This window comes from Mesoplodon bidens (genome assembly GCF_964165515.1).
Source record: "Mesoplodon bidens genome assembly, chromosome: 11".
NCBI classification, from domain to species: Eukaryota; Metazoa; Chordata; class Mammalia; order Artiodactyla; family Ziphiidae; genus Mesoplodon; species Mesoplodon bidens.
Window position 1 is genome coordinate 43,471,703 of NC_138167.1, and position 13,568 is coordinate 43,485,270.

The window sequence follows — 13,568 nt, forward strand, 5'->3', positions numbered from 1 at the left end:
CAGTGCTCTCGAACTTTATATCACCTGGGGATCTTGTTAAAATGCAGATTCTCGGGAATTCCCTAGTGGTCCAGTGGTTAGGACTCCACACTTTCACTGCCGAGGGCCCAGGTTCAATCCCTGGTCGGGGAACTAAAGATTCCACAAGCCACTCAGCGTGGCCAAAAAAAAAAAGATGCAGATTCTGGTCCAGTCGGTCTGGGGCCAGGCCTGAGATGCTGCAAGTCTATGAGCTCTTTACAGTGGTGCACAGATCATACGTCGATCACTAAGGGTCTATGGCTAGGCCCGGTCCTGGCATGATGGACTTTCTCTGGGCCTCAGTGTCCCCATCTGAGAAGAAGAGGCTTGTATGAATCTGGAGTCTCAGTTCAGGCCCTTTCTCTCCCTCACCACTGCCTTATACCATCTCTAAGTACTTGGCATCACCGTCTCTTGGAGTCGCGGTGGAGGTGATCTTAAAGACCTCCTGGTGTGCCCGCTATTTTTTTTTAAATCAGTCTTTTAAAAAAAAAATTAATTAATTAATTTAGTTACTTTGGGCTGCATTGGGTCTTTGTTGATGTGCACGGGTTTTCTCTAGTTGTGGCGAGTGGGGGCCACTCTTCGTTGCTGTGCACGGGCTTCTCATTGCAGTGGCTTCTCTTGTTGGGGAGCATGGGCTCTAGGCACACAGGCTTCAGTAGTTGTAGCACGTGGGCTCAGTAGTTGTGGCGCATGGGCTCAGTTGCTCCGCGGCATGTGGGATCTTCCCGGACCAGGGCTCAAACCCGTGTCCCCTGCATTGGCAGGTGGATTCTTAACCACCACACCACCAGGGAAGCCCAGTCTTTTTAAAAAAAAATTTATTTATTTATTTATTTATTTATTTATTTTTGGGTGCATAGGGTCTTCTTTGCTGCGCACAGGCTTTCTCTAGTTGCATTGAGCGGGGCCTACTCTTCGTTGTGGTGCGTGGGCTTCTCACTGCGGTGGCTTCTCTTGTTGCCGAGCACGGGCTCTAGGCACGCGGGCTTCCGTAGTTGTGGCGCCCGGGCTCAGTAGCTGTGGCTCGCGGGCTCTAGAGCGCAGGCTCGGTAGTTGTGGCACATGGGCTTAGTTGCTCCACAGCATGTGGGATCTTCCTGGACCAGGGCTCGAACCCGTGTCCCCTGCATTGGCAAGCAGATTCTTAACCACTGCGTCACCAGGGAAGTCCCTCTCTGTTTTTTAACAGCTGGGAAAACTAAGGCCCTTGTGGGGGTGGGTTCTTTCTCAAAGTCACAAAGCACATTCATGGCAGATCCTGAACTAGAACCCATATTCCTGCCTCTGTCAGGTGGCCTGTACTCTTCCTGGAAAGGGTCTTGGGTGCTCTAGGAATCCACAGGGAGGCCCAGCCACTGGACACTGGCAGGGCTGGGGGGTCCCTTGCAAGGTTGTGTGATGAGTCCTTGTTATGGGTAATGGCGTCAAAGGGGAAACTGAGGCAGCTGGAAGCAGATTGCCCTCCTTGCATTGGTGCCGTCATGTCTGTTTTGCTTTTTCTCTCCTTCTCTCTCCCCTTCTCTGTCCCTTGCTGTTTTTGCTATTGCTAAGCCCTGGGTGTCCCTAAGCTCACCCTATCTCTAGTTGACTCTCTCCCGCCTGTTCCCAGCCTGCCAGCACGTGGTTACAGGGGTGATTGTGAATGGCTCTGACCAATTCGTCTGGACTGCCCCACTCTCTGTTTCTCCTGGTCAGTCGGATCTTCCCACGGTCTGTGCCCGCCTGGCCTTCTGCAGCAGGAGACTTTTGGGGTGGACAGACCCCCTGAGGTTGACAGTGCGGGACCTGCCTATCTGAGGGGGCGGGGCTAGAACAAGAAGGTGGTCCCCTCCTGGCTGCGGGTGGACCTCCTGCAGAAGCTGGCTGGACAGGGCCCCCGGAACCTCACCCCTGCACCGATGTGCTCTCACCACCCACTCCAACCTCCCTCACCTTCTCAGGATGGGAGCAACGGAGAGTCTGCAGGAGCTGCCTCTCAGGAGATCTGTGTGTGTGTGTCGTTACATCTGTAACATCTGGAGCCAGGGGTGTGCATGGCTGTGCGTGGATGTGTGTGCCTGCCTGGATGTCCCCCTGTGGTTTTGCATCAGCCCTTGCCCCAGAGCTGTGGAGACCCTTTGGTCTCTGTCCCCATCTTGTCCCTGGGGTTAGCTGGTGGGTGTGATGAGCTCAGGGCTGCAGATTGGGCCTCTCTCCAAAGGTGGGGCACTGGGGGCTGCTTCCCTGGATAAGGGCTCCGGGGTCTCCAACCCCGCCCTCCTTTGGGGCAGCGGGAGGCAGAGCTGCCTGTCCTGCCTGCATGTGGCCACAAGGGGGCTCTGGGACCAAGTTTTCCTCCTCTCCTTTGGAGCTGCAGCGATTCCCAGCAGGGCAGGCACCCTGAGCTTTTCTGGGAGTGCAGGCCATCCTCCTGCAGCTGCCACTAAAGGGTCTCTGCCAGGCTGGGAGGCCACTGGAGGGGGACACTGCCTTTGCCTTCATAATCCTATTCTGTCAGGAAGTCTTCAGCTGTCTAGCCTCCATTTCTATTGCCACTAGGGGGAAGAGATGGGGCTGAGTGAGCTACCCTTCCCCTTCTCCTTCTCCTTTTTTTTTTGCATTACCACTCTTCCCTTTGCCAGGCTTAGAGTAAAGAACTTATTTTCTTCCACACCCCTGACCGTTAGAGTGCAGATTCTGCGTTGTCACAGCCAAGGACAGGATAGGCAGCAGCAGGAAAGACGCAAGCTAGACATCAGGGGGGACTTCCTGACCAAGAGGGACATGAGCCACGGGGCTTGGTATCTGAGGGAGACTAAACACAGGGACGTTGCCTGTTGATCTGGGGTGAGGCTCTGGTTCTGTGGGGCTGGGGAGAATCCTCTGTGATCCAACATTCCCACCTCTACTTCCCTAGTGTGGGTTAGAGAGGAGCGCTGGGTACAGTTGCTTGCCCCTGGGTATCTCTGAGCCTCAGAGAACCATGGATGTTGCCGGATCCTTGGGCTTTGGGGATGGGAAGAGACCTGTGAGGGGTCATTCAAAGGAAAACACCTGACTCACTCCTTCCACTGGCTGGTGGTCACTGGTAGAGGGAAGGATAAAATGACAGAGCAGATTGAATGTCATCAACCTACTAGGCAAAGACTCCATTGATGCGGGGTGGGGGGGCCCTTCCTGGAGTGGGAGATGGCCCGCACTTCACACTCCTCCGTGGGGTGTGGAGGTGACTGGTACCCTTCTGTCCTCAGCACCTCGACTTTCCAAATGCGGTGTGAAATGTCATCTGCCCCTCTTTCTTTATGATTTTTATGAAATTTATTTATTTATTTTTGGCTGCGTTGGGTCTTTGTTGTTGCGCGGGCTTTCTCTAGTTGCGGCGAGTGGGGGATACTCTTTGTTGTGGTGCGCGGGCTTCTCATTGTGGTGGCTTCTCTTGCTGCGGAGCACGGGCTCTAGGCGCACAGGCTTCAACAGTTGCGGCACGCGGGCTCAGTAGTTGTAGCTCACGGGCTCCAGAGCACGGGCTTAGTTGCTCTGCAGCATGTGGGATCTTCCCGGACCAGGGATCGAACCTGTGTTCCCTGTATTGGCAGGTGGACTCTCAACCACTGTGCCACCAGAGAAGCCCTGCCCCTCTTTCTTGTGTGTCTTCAATGCCAAGAGGGCCCTGGGGTTGTGGGGAAAGCAGAGTTTTGGAGTCTGACCCCACAGCATGGAGGCAAATGGCATACCTCTCTGCCTCAGTGCCTCCATCTGTAGGGTGGGAATAAGCACTCCTGCATCGCAGGCGAGATTTGTGAGACTGTGTGTGAAGGGCCTCAGGGCTCACAGCACAGCAGGTGCTTCTATCCCCCACCCCCACCCCCACTCCAGGCTCACTTGTTCTTGGAGAAGGAGAGAAGTGCCCGGATGGGAGAAAGGGACCCAAAATGATACTAGGGCCCAAAGCTCGGGGTCTCTGCTGGATGTGCCTGAGGCTCAAAGGCTTGGTCTCCCTGCTTCTCCTCCCCACTTTCCTCACTGCCCTTCTCTGACCCTTCTTCCCTCTGTCCCTTGCCCCACCTCTTTTCTTCCTGTTCCCCCTTTTCCCCTCAGCTCTATTCCTCTGTTCTTCCAACTTCATCTCTCCATGCAGCATTAAATTAGGTGAAAGGGATTATTTAGAAAACCAAGAAGTGCACATCCTGTGCCCCTGGACCATCTCCTGGGACTTCTCTTGCATATGGTTCCGACTTCTTGGGCTTTTTTCTTGACCTCCCCAAGAGGTTGATGCTTCTGTTCATGGGCTGGGCTGGGGAAGGAAGGTGGTAATGAAATCTGGTCCAGTTAAACAATGTGTGCTCTGGGGAAAGAGCTGAGCAGGATGTGGTGATACCTGCCCTTGAAGGACTCTCAGTTAAGGAGTGAGGCTGGGGCGTCAGCAGCAGGTGACAAGTGCTTCCTCGAAGGCTTAAATGTGGTGCTGGGGAGCCATGGAGGAAAATCAGGGAAGGCTTCACCGAGGAGGTGATAGTTGAGCTGGGTTTTGAGGGATGAGCTGGAGTCTTCCTGCTCCATAAGGGGGTGGGAAGAAAGACAGACCTTTCAGAGGGATCCACCGTAGGCAAAGACATGTTGCTAGGAAGGGGAAAGGAGAATTCAGGGAACTGCTGTAGTAGCTCTCAGGGAGCTTTTGGGAGACTAAAATCCCAATCCAGGAGAAGTTAAGCAACAAGATCTAATGGTTTGCTCACGGGCCAGACAAGAGGGTTCCAGAACAGGGCGTTGCTCCCCGACAAATGAATGACAAGGAGAGGGTAGAACAAGGGACATTGAGAAGAGTGTCCTGGGCTTGAACTTCCTCCCTACTTGCTGCCTATACTACCCTGGGGAAATTACTTAACTGATTCTGGGCCTCAGTTGCCTCATCTATAAAATGGGGATAGTGATGCATCATCTACTTGAAGACGGGTAAGACAAACGGGTAAGTGGGGTTTCTTGAGGTGCCTTCCAGTACTGAGAACTGTAGTATTATGATCACTCTGGGCTGTGTGACCAGGGAGATCTTCATGGAAGAGGAGGGCTTAGTGCCTGGCCTTAAAGATGCTAATATTGAGCTAAACAGACAGGGGTGGGAAGGCTGGGGGAAATGTGGGGACAAAGGTCAGAGGCAGGACAGTGAAAGTCATGTCTGGAAGACAATGTGTGGCTGGTGAATGGGGTTGAGAGGCTGGCTCTAAGGTAGGGGGGAAGTTGCCTGTTGGCAGGGCAGGAATGTGACTTGTGCTGGCAGGGGGTGTCGGAGAAAGACTCACGGGCACCAGCGTGTGAGCCCCACCCTCACTCCTGCCCACACTCTCTCTGCCCCCAACCCTCCTAGGGACCAGACTGAGCTGGAGACTGCCTTGAATTGGAGAGACAGGGTCTGTGGGATGACTGGGAGTCAGGGACACGCAAATGCAATGCAAACAGCATGTAAATCAGCCACTCTCCCCTAGACCCACTGCCTGAGGTCTGTTTGGTCTGAGGTTGAGTCACGGGAGGAGGTGGGGGCGGAGGGTCTTTTCACCTTCCCTGCCAGGGCTCCTCCGGCCTCATTGGCTAAGCCTGGCCAGACATGGGGACACATGCTATGCTGTTCTTTCCCTTCTGCAGGCCTGGGAGCTGTCCCCTGCCAAGCTGGAGCCCTTGCCCATCCTGTCCATCCCTGGAGGATTGGCCTGGTTCCTGTGGGAGCCTCCCAAAGCCCACAGGAAGTGTCTGAATCTCTCTGAGAGGGCGAGTGAAGGGCAGGTTAGAGAGATGACCTGGGACAGAAGGAGCGACAGGGATGGGGCACAGCTGGGGAGACTGAAGGGTAAGGGACAGGGCGTGGAGAGGCCTGAGGAGAACACACATTCCCAGGAAAATGGATAGATGCGGACCCAGTGGACGAAAAGCCCCAGAGACCCTGACTGACAGAGACAGACGGAGAGAGGCCTTCTCATGTGTCCAGCCTGGGACATGCTGCACCAGTGCTTCTGTTGGCTTCCTCTCACCTGTCTGCCTGTCCCAGGCTGATGGTCCCTTTGTCTGTTTAGCTCTTTGTTTGTTTGTCTCTTTGTTTACCTGTCTCTCTCCCAACTCCTCCTTTTTTCCCCTCTGCTGTCTGTCTGTTGGTCCAGACCTCTCTATCTGTTGCTGCCTTCTGCCTTGTCCATCTCTCTATGGTGAGAAAACTGCTCACTGGAAATGTGGGACCCCTGGGCCCTTGCCTTCTGGTCTCAGACAGGTTCTCGCCTTTCCTCTTCTTGAATTTGGGTTTCAATTTCCTCCTTTCTAGGGTGACCCCACCCTGTGCCTCTTATTGTGCTTATAAGACTCAGAGGTGTGGGCCAGTGACTGTATTTATGATTGCTCGGGCATTGGAACAAAAGGTTTAATTCACTTGAGACATAATACTGCTTTTCAAACTTCTAAGGACAAAGCAAGAAGAAAATAATGATTGCAGCATGAGGCACAGTGGTTAGACATTCAGAGGGACTTCCCAATAGACAGTTATGGGAAATATTATGACAGGTCAGCTAAAAGAGATTAAACAACCACCTTCATAATCTCCTGTGGAGGAGCCCCATGGGAGGGGGGTGTTGGGCAACATGGCCTTCCCTAGTCTGTGCAGTCTAAGAAAAGGTCTTTTGCTGTTGTGACGTAGCAGGGACTCACATGAGGAGGTTAGGGTACCAACTTACCCTAGGGTCCCACCTGCGCAACTTCCCAGGTGGCCGGGGGAGAGGGCCTGAGGGGAAAGTGGCGTAGAGGAAGTGCTATCTATCTATCTCCCCACCTCTACCCTGTTTCCCCACCATCTTCCCAAGCTCAGGACCACCCCGCCCCCCCACCCCACCCGACAATCCATGAGAGATAGCTGCTGGGGACGGAGTGATGTATGTAATGCAGATAAAATGTCAGCAATTCTAAATGGGTCCGGAGATGCAGCCATGGGGTGGGGGGGGGGAGGTGGGGGGGGCGGGGAGGGAGAGAGGGCGGAGCAGGGGGGAGAGAGGAAGGGAAAATGAGATGTGGGTCTTCACCAGGATGGCGGCAGGGGCAGACACCCCCTCCTCCCAGCAAAGGCCAGAGGAGGGGTGGGCCCAGGCAGCAGGAGCCCAAATGAGATTTTGAAGAGGGAGCTGGAGGGTGGGGGGTGGAGGAGAGGAGGAGGCGGGTGGGGGCAGCGGGGCCGGAGCTGCTGATGTATAGCGGTTTCATAACTTCCTCAGTATTAAAGGCAGGTTCATGGGGAGGGCAGCACCATTAATCACGAGGCTGAATGGGGCTGGGATTTGCTGAGAGGCGCGCTTGCTGTCTGCTGTGCCCGCCCGGCTCAGGGCGGGAGGGGACAGGCAGGGATGCCCCTCCTGAACTGAGGGATAAGACCCTAGGAATCTATTTTGGGTGTTGGGCAAGTGGGTCCTTGAGGGTAAAGGTGGGGGAGCCGGGGATCCTGGTAGGAAGGAGGAAAAAGATGGAGAGGGTTGTGGTAGGGGCCAGGGGAAGAGGGCCAGGGGCTGGGGGGAATGATGGGGGCAGCGGCTGAGGGGACCCTTGGGGGGAAAACTGGGGAGGGAGGGTTGCGCATTTGAACATGAAATTGATCACATGTAAATACAATGCAAATGACATGCAAATGAGCACAGGATTTCTCTGAGTCCATAGCTCAGGCATTCTCTTCCTTGGACTGAGAATTGGGGCCAATTTGCATCCAGTTCCATGCCCAGTGCCTTGTTTCTTTATTATTAATATTTTCAGAGGGAGAACACAAGGTCTCACTTGCTAAGCTGGAGAGGGAGCCAAGGTGAGGCTGGTCCCTCTGGGCTCCCTGGGAAAGGACGAGACCACCCCCTCTCCCCGCTGGGAATGGTAACATCAGAAAAATCGACACGCCTGAGTGACAGTGAGGGAGCTGAGTGGTAGGACTCCTGGGCTATGCACCTGAATTGATGGGAGTCTGAGAGGCAGAGGCTCAGCAGTGAGGCAGAAAGGTGGAAAGAGACAGATCCCCACAGCTCAGAGACAGATACGCGGATAAGATGAGGATGCTTCACGTGTCCTGCGGGGTAAGGCATTGTCATCCTCTCTTCCAGGTGAAGAACGAAATGGCCGGCCCAAGGTTCAGAGAGGTGATGAACTTCCTGAGGTCACACTGCTGGTAAGTGCCAGACCCTCAACTTTCCTTGAAAGCTTAGTGATGCTTTCAACCCAGCATAAGTGCATCTCTGAATGAGATAAAAATAGAGAACAGATATTCATCTTTTCAGCAGGTATTTACTGAGTACTTACTTGGTACAAGGCAGTGGGCCTGTGCTCAGAAGAGAGAAGACTAAGGACTGATCTCTCAAAATATACAGTCTCGCAAGGTTCATAAGCATTTTAGCAATAAGTGAAACTGAACAGTTGGTGACAAGGGTCACCAGGGAGGTACAAGCAAAGGGAGGATCAGGGAATGCTTGCAGGGGGACGTGGCATTTGATGTGAGCCTTGGGGAGTGGGTAGGATGTATTCAGTGACAGAGATGGGGAGGGAAGAATGTTCCAGGTGAGGGGGGCAAGATGGGCCATGGCGCAAAGGCAGGAGAGGATGAGGGAGTCAGGCTCTCTGACGTGTGGGAGCACAGGATGTGTGGAGAGGTGTGAGGGAGGTTAAGCTGCGATGGTGAGGGAAGGGGGGGTCAGGACACAAGAGAACTGGGAGGCCACTCCCGGGATGTGGATGTTACCCGGTTGAAGGTCAGCAGGAAGTAGAGGAGAGAGTCAATCATTCATTCAATCATGAATTCAGTAAATAGAAATTTATTGGACATGAACCACATGCCAGGGCTGCCCTGGTAGCTTGGGATGCCAGGCTCAGGTGAGGTCCCTCCTTTAGGAAGTTGGGTCAGCGGCAGTGTCCTCATCAGTACATGCAGATACGAGAGCATGTCCCTCACAGTGTAAGTGTGAAGATTAGATGGGTGAATCCACATAAAGTTCTGAGGGTGCCGTCTCATCTAGAAGGAGCACTCAGTAAAGGTTGGTCTTGTTATCATCCTCATCACTACTCTGAAAGGTATGGGATGGAGGACAGAGGCAGGGAGAGGGGTCAGCCGTCGATTGCAAAACGTGGGGAGAGATGGAGTGTGGCAGGAGGGTGGGAGTGTGGGAAGGAGGGGCAGGTAGAAGGCTGCAGGGACCAGAGAAGACAGGTGACAGAACCAGAGGCAGGGGCAGGGAAAGTGTGGTCTGGAAACACTGTAGGGAAAGGAGCTGGGCTGGGAAGACTCAGCCTTGGTCAGGTCCCTGCTCTGTGGCTGGTTTGCTGGCAGAGCAGGGCAGGGAAGGGGAGGGCCTGGGTGGTGGGTAGGCTGGAAGCTGGGGTTCTTGGTTCCTCTTCCCACTTGGCTACTTGGACCCTCTTCCAGACTCATCTTGACTTCTCAGTTGCTTAATTTGGCTCAGTCCGTGGGAGATGCACCTCCCACTCTGCCCGAAGTGTAACTTTCATCCTCCTGCTGCGGGACCTAGCGATCAGACGAGCCCGCTTGGCTGTCTGTCTGTCTGATATCTGTGTGGTCCCTTCAGGATAATTGCTCTGGACAACTCTAACACCACTCAGACAGATTGTCCGGCCTCCTGGCCCCGACATCTCCCACCACTGCATCAAGCCAAATTACTCAGCCCCCCCAAGCCCCAGGCTCTGGTGAAATCCGATTAGTGAGGAGAGCGCTTCGCTTCGCTGACAGCTCCTCCGATAATTGCTTCCCAAGCAAGCGATGCAAATCAGCCCATCCAGCCAGTCTCTGCTCCTCTCCTGGGGACCCAGGCGTCCAGGCCCCAGGAGCGGAAGAACACCTGAGTTGGAGAGACTTTGGAAGCTGTCCCCTGCCTCCAGCTAAGTAAAGGCCACCAATCCATAAAGCTGGTCTGTGCTGCCTCTGGGCTGAGGAGGGGGCAGCGGGGCGGTAAGACTGGGACGGGGGCCCCGCTGGCTCTGCATTTCTGCCTTAACTGAAAAGGCATCATTCTGCACCTCACTCTCGCCCCTTGGAGAAGAATCCTATGTACCCATTTCCCGGTAAGGTAGATGAAGGCAGAGATACAGAAGGCAGAGACAGGGAGATGCCTGAACCTGTTAAGAAATAAATGGAATGGGGCTTCCCTGGTGGCTCAGTGGTTGAGAATCCACCTGCCAACGCAGGGAACACGGGTTCAAGCCCTGGTCAGAGAAGATCCCACATGCTGCGGAGCAACTAAGCCCATGCGCCACAACTACTGAGCCTGTGCTCTGGAGCCCACGAGCCACAACTACTGAGCCCACATGCCACAACAACTGAAGCCCGCACGCCTAGAGCCCGTGCTCCACAACAAGAGAAGCCACCGCAGTGGGAAACCCACGCACCGCAACAAAGAGTAGCCGCCGCTCGCCACAACTAGAGAAAAGCCCACGCGCAGTAACGAAGACCCAATGCAGCCAAAAATAGATAAATAAATAAATAAATTTATTTTTTAAAAAAAGGAACAAATGGATGAATTCACAGCCTACCTCCCCTGGTTCTCCAGCTATAGGAAGGAGGTGGGAGCGGGACCTGCAGGACCTACAGGTAGCTTTCTCCATTTATGAATCCCCTCCCCACCGGCCTGGGGGAGAGACATCGAGGATTAAGTCCCCATGGAGCTCTGGGCTGTGGCTGTGATATGACGTATCTTTGGAGGCGTGGGGAGCCTGATCAAATCCTGAGACTTCTGAGACTTTACCAAGGAGGACATGTCTTTGGGATGCAGTGGTTCTTGCTTGCCCCATGCATCAGGGACTCCTCGCCACTTCCCTAATTCAAGGTCCTTTTAAGGGCTTGTTAATGCCTCTTCCTAATGCCCTTCCTTCCTACAGCTTCCCCTCATCCCATCTCCTGCTGATCTTGGAGGCCTGAAACCACTTTCCTTGCAATCCTGAGCTTCCAGCCCCCAAACCTAGCTCATATGGGTCACTGTTTTTGTGGAAATCTCCAGGGACGAGTTGCCCAGTCTTGTCCTCGTGCTTGTGTGTCTGATGTGGCTCTATGGCCTGGATCTGGGGTCCTCAGACTAGCATCTGCCTGCGACCCTGGCACATGGCCATAACAGCGACACAATTAGCCTTTATGGAGGACCAATCCTGTGCTACCCACTGTACTAAGCACCTTACGTAATTAAGTCACTTAATTATCACAAAAGAAGACTTGGTTACAATGATTATCCCATTTTACAGTTGAGTTAACTGAGGCGCAGAGAAGTTAAATAACTTGCCTCAGGTCACCACTAGTAACTGGCAGAGCTGGGATTCAAATGCAGGTGGTCAGAGTCCAGAGATCACACTCTAAAGGCCTCTGCTACATCACCTCTCCTTTCCAATGCTCTTTTTTTTTTTTTTTTTTTTGCGGTACGCGGGCCTCTCACTGTTGTGGCCTCTCCCGTTGTGGCGCACAGGCTCCGGACGCGCAGGCTCAGCGGCCATGGCTCACGGGCCCAGCTGCTCCGCGGCATGTGGGATCTTCCCGGACCGGGGCACGAACCCGCGTCCCCTGCCTCGGCAGGTGGACTCCCAACCACTGCGCCACCAGGGAAGCCCTCCAATGCTCTTTGAATGTTTATTGGGCTGACTGAGAGAGGACAAGTGAGACAGCGCCCACTGTAGTGGGGCAGAGGGACACGGCTACACTGACAGACAAACATCTGAAGCCCTTTGGGGTTCCCAAGGATGCAGGTGGCAGGAGCCAACAGGGTGATACCTGTTACTTGGGGAGTGGGAAACATGGCCCTCACCTTCTCCAATCCCCATATCTATTTTCTGCACTGGAGCCCTGTGCTAGACAGCTCCCCTTCCCTCCCCTAGGAGCCTGGAGGCAGGGCAAGGGCTAAAGATCAGCCTAGAAGCCCAAGTGATCTGGGAGTCTGAGCTAGGACCTCCAGAGGCCGATAGATGGCGCTCGTGGCCCAATACAGCCCAGGCAGCCCAAGGAAACCAAAGGAAAACAAGCCAGCAGGTTAACCCCTTCCCGCCTGGGCTCCAGCCCCAGAAGCAGGCTGGTGGGCAGCTGACGGTGCTGCCCCAGGCCTGGCTGGCCCCTAGGGAGTGACCCAACTCTCTAGGCTCTGTCCAGGCCACAGCCTGGGTCTGCTGCTTCCCCACAAGCTTTATCTGTAAATCCCAGTCAGCCAGCCCCATGGAGACTTCCCAGAGGGCTAGGAGACTAAGACATGGACAAGGCAGGCTGGGAGGCTCCACCCCAGCCAAAGTTTCATCTCTCAGGCTCCATCTCTTGAAAGTCTATGGATCTCTTTCTAATCACCTCCAGCTCGGGAGAGCTCCTCACCTCCATCTTCCCTGAGAGGGACTCACCAAGTGGGGAGGAGTAGCATGGACTAGAGACAGAGAAGGCCCCCAGGCCCCTGTGGGGTCAGCTACAGGCACTCACTGGGGGTTGCCCAAGATTCAGTTTCTCCCATGTTGGGACTCCCTATCTCTGGGGTCCCTGTCTTACAGGGACAGAAACAGTTATCCAACACTTCCAGGAAGTTGGAATTGGGGGTGGGGGTCCTGGGGATCTCTGCTTGCCTGTCACTCACCTGACTCATTACTGTCCTGTAAACAGACTTGGAGTGTGGAGGGGCTGCCATGATGATAACCTGATAGTGCTTGGCAGCAATGGACAAAGGCTAGGGTGGCGGGAGGGTTGTCAAAGGGTTGGTGAGGTTCCTAGAATTTTTTTTTTTTTTTTGGCTGCACCACGCAGCTTGAGGGATCTTAGTTCCCTGACCAGGAATTGAACCTGGGACCACAGCAATGAAAGCGCCAAGTCCTAACCACTGGACTACCAGGGAATTCCCTCCTAGAATTCCTAAGCAATGAGATAACACCACCGGTGTCGTTCCCCTTCCCTCCTAATTTTTGTTTAGAAATACACAAATGCATAGATCTATGGAGATAGAGGAGGCTGAGCAGGGACCTGTCTAGAAGTTCAGGATATTCTTTTTTTTTTTTTTTTTCTGCGTTGGGTCTTCATTGCTGCGTGCGTGCTTTCTCTCGTTGCGGCGAGTGAGCGGGGGCTACTCTTTGTTGCAGTGCGCGGGCTTCTCACTGTGGTGACTTCTCGTTGCAGAGCATGGGCTCTAGGCACGCGGGCTTCAGTAGTTGCAGCACGCGGGCTCAGGAGTTGCAGCGCGCGGGCTCTAGAGCGCAGGCTTCAGTAATTGTGGCGCATGGGCTTGGCTGCTCCGAGGTATGTGGGATCTTCCCAGACCAGGGATCAAACCTGTGTCCCCTGCATTGGCAGGCAGATTCTTAACCACTGCGCCACCAGGGAAGTCCCCAGGATATTCTTATTTCACTCATTCCAGAGAAAAAAGCAGAGATAGGGAGGTAGATGTACACAGAAGGAGAGAGAGACACACAGATACACAGCTATACAAGAGACTAGGGATAGAGATACGTTTACATAGGCAGAGAGTCAAAGACACAGAGAGAATCTGGCACAAATGAAAGCTCAGGAAATAATGGAATCTGTTGAGGTGGATGATTAACTCAGTTTC